At 54.8% G+C, this 3,541-nt stretch overlaps 1 pseudogene; it reads left to right on the top strand.

Moving 5' to 3' along the window:
- The first annotated feature begins 1,329 nt into the window (after nt 1-1,329).
- LOC116967991 lies at nt 1,330-2,811 on the top strand (annotated as a pseudogene).
- Nucleotides 2,812-3,541: the final 730 nt, after the last annotated feature.

The following is a 3,541-nucleotide window of genomic DNA, read 5'->3' as shown; positions in this document are numbered from 1 at the left end:
GCTGGGCCTCGTAGAGTTGCAAATGGAGCTGAAGATGGAGCTAGAGCTAGAGCCGGAGATGGAGCTGGAGCTAGAACTAGAACTGGAGATGGAGATGGAGCTAGAGGTAGAGCTAGAGCTAAAGCTGGAGCTGGAGCTGGAGCTGTAGCTAGAGTGGGAGCTGGAGCTGGAAATGGAGCTAGAGTTAGAGCTCGAGCTGGAGCAAGAGTTGGAGCTGTAACTAGAGCTCGAGCTGTAGATGGAGCAGGAGATGGAGATGGAGCTGGACGTTTAGTTGGAGCCGGAGAAGGAGCTTGAGGGAGCTGTTGATTGAGCTAGAAATGGAGATAGAAACATAGAAACATAGAAACTAGGTGCAGGAGTAGGCCATTCGGCCCTTCGAACCTGCACCGCCATTCAATATGATCATGGCTGATCATCCAACTCAGTATCCTGTACCTGCCTTCTCTCCATACCTACTGATCCCTTTAGCCACAAGGGCCACATCTAACTCCCTCTTAAATATAGCCAATGAACTGGCCTCAACTACATTCTGTGGCACCTATTTTCTATGTTTCTATAGTCTACTTTACTGTTTTTGCCACCAGTGGATAACCTTCATTTAATCCTCATTATACTGCATCTGCCATGCATTTGCCCGCTCACCCAGCCTATCCAAGTGACCTTGCAGCCTCCTAGCATCCTCCTCACAGCAAAAAGTGCCCCCCCCCAATCATCATCATCATCATCATCCTCCTCCTCATCGTCCTCCTCCTCCCAAAGTATAAAACATGACATACATATTTAAAATGCATAAATATTAATACAAGTCTACAGTGCATGGATAGATATGTCCCTGTACATGAACTCACAATAGGCCTATAGCTCTTTATTGATTGCCCTTTGTTGATTTATCTTCATATCTCTCTATCTCTCTGTCTGTCCCTCTCTCTTTCTCTATCTATCTCTGTCTGTCTCACTCTGTCTCTCTGTCTCTCTCTGTCTCCAACCTGCGACGTTGGTCAATCTGGTTTTACTGTCAAATAATAAACAATACAATACAATACGGTTTTATTCGTCACAACGGCTGCAGGATAATGTACACACACATCTCTCTCTCTCTATCTCTGCCTTTCTCTCTCTCTCTGTCTTTCTCTCTGTCTGTCTCTCTCTCTCTCTGATGCTCAGCACCCCCCAGGTCTCCACACCGCCCCCCCCCCCCCCCCACCCCCCCCCCTCCACACCCCCCCCCCCCCCCTCAAGCATTTGTAATGTTTACTAGTTAGTAATGTTCTGTTTTCCAGCTTGTTGACCCTCTGTGTTCCCCTGCTGTAGGTTTTAGGAGACGGAGATGTGAGCGGCCATTGAGGGAAGCCAGGGTGCAGGTGAGCCCCCAATCTGCCCGGCGAGCTGAGCTTCGAGGGGCTGAGCTTCGGTGGAGGACCACATGGCGGGGCACAACAAGGAGAAGCGTTATGAGTGCGACGTGTGTGGCAAGGCCTGCCAGAGCCCGAGCAAGCTGGAGACTCACCGGCGGGTGCACACGGGAGAACGCCCATTCAATTGCTCGGAGTGCGAAAAGAGTTTCAACACGACGAGTGACCTGGAGATCCACCAGCGGGTGCACACGGGCGAGAGGCCCTATGGCTGCTCCACATGCGGCAAGGGCTTTCCCCAGTTGAAGGGGCTGCGGCAGCACCGGCTGGTGCACAGCATTGAGCGGCCCTTCACCTGCTCCGACTGCGGCAAAGACTTCAAGACGTCCACGTACCTGAAAGTGCACAGGCGGCTGCACACAGGGGAGCGGCCCTACACCTGTGCCCAGTGCAGCAAGGGCTTCACCCAGTCCAACCACCTGCTGATGCATCAGCGCACCCACACCGGGGAGCGCCCCTACACCTGTGCCCAGTGTGGCAAGGGCTTCACCCAGTCCAACCACCTGCTGATGCACCAGCGCACCCACACCGGCGAGCGTCCCTACACCTGTGCCCAGTGTGGCAAGGGCTTCACCCAGTCCAACCACCTGCTGATGCACCAGCGCACCCACACCGGCGAGTGCCTCTACACTTGTGCCCAGTGCGGCAAGGGCTTCACCTACTCCAGCAACCTGCTGAAGCACCAGCGCACCCACACAGGCGAGCGCCCCTACACCTGTGCCCAGTGTGGCAAGGGCTTGACCACCTCCAGCAACCTGCTGATGCACCAGCGCACACACACCGGCGAGTGCCTCTACACTTGTGCCCAGTGCGGCAAGGGCTTCACCTATTCCAGCAACCAGCTGAAGCACCAGCGCACCCACACAGGCGAGCGCCCCTACACCTGTGCCCAGTGTGGCAAGGGCTTCACCCACTAAAGCAGCCTGCTGGGTCACCAGCGCACCCACACTGGCGAGCGCCCCTACACCTGTGCCCAGTGCGGCAAGGGCTTCATCGACTCCAGCAGCCTTCTGGAGCACCAGCGCACCCACACCGGCGAGCGCCCCAACACCTGCATCCAGTGCGGCAAGGGCTTCACCCGCTCCACCTTTCTGCTGTCCCACCAGCGGGTGCACGCCGGCGACTGTACCATCCCCAGCCCGGTGTGTGGAGAGCGCTTTGCCATGGCCTCCCACGCCCTGTCTCACCAGCACGTGCACACCAGTGGCCAGCACTACGACTGCCCGTACTGTGGTGAGTCGTTTGACAGCTCGCGGGGGTTGTGGCAACACCAGCGGGCCCAAGACGGCGAGCAGCTGCTCCCACTGTGATAAGAGAGCATGGGGGCTGCAGGAGCACCAGCGGATACACACCAGAGAGAGAGCCTTTGTGTGCGCTGAGTGTGGCAAGGGTTTCACCCGCATAAGCTGCACATATACATTCCTCTCTCCTTATCTCACATCCTTTTATCCCCTTATTTTCCCTCGCCTCTGTCACTTACTTCACTCATCTGCCGATCACTCCCTCAACTGTCAACATAGTGTCAGTCTGAAGAAGGGTCCTGACCAAGAATGTTGCCTGTCCATGCTCTCCAGAGGTGCAAGTTACTCCAGGAGATTGTGTCTCTTTTTGTAAACCAGCATCTGCTGTTCCTTGTATCTAGACTAGGCGTGCATTTCACCCTACACTTGCGCTCGGTCCGCCAAAGCCGGTTGGATCTCCCGGTTGCCAACCATTTTAACTCCCCTTCCCACTCCCACACTTGTCTGTCTGTCCTGGGCCTCCTCCATTGCCAGAGTGAGGTGACACGCAAACTGGAGGAACAGCACCTCATAGCTTACAGCCTAATGACATGAACATTGAATTCTCTAAATTAAACGGACATCCCACCCGCTCCCTCTTGGGCCATCTCTTCGTCATTCCTCTGTCTTCTTCTCGCTGGCGAAAGGCGTCAGGATTAATCCGGAGTCACCGCTGCCCGTATTTTAAGTATGTTTTAAAAGTAGTGTTTCTATGTTTGTTTTACATGGGAAGGGGGGAAACTTTTTTTCAGTCACTTACCTCGACGGAGATGCAGTTTTTCTCCTTTGCCGAGGATCGCCCGTGTGGAGCTCCAACCTCAGGGCCTGTGGACTTTAACACCGTGA

This window comes from Amblyraja radiata, chromosome 43 (genome assembly GCF_010909765.2).
Source record: "Amblyraja radiata isolate CabotCenter1 chromosome 43, sAmbRad1.1.pri, whole genome shotgun sequence".
Classification (NCBI taxonomy): domain Eukaryota; kingdom Metazoa; phylum Chordata; class Chondrichthyes; order Rajiformes; family Rajidae; genus Amblyraja; species Amblyraja radiata.
The sequence above is the reverse complement of the archived record's forward strand: the minus strand, read 5'-3'. Positions and strand labels throughout refer to the sequence as shown.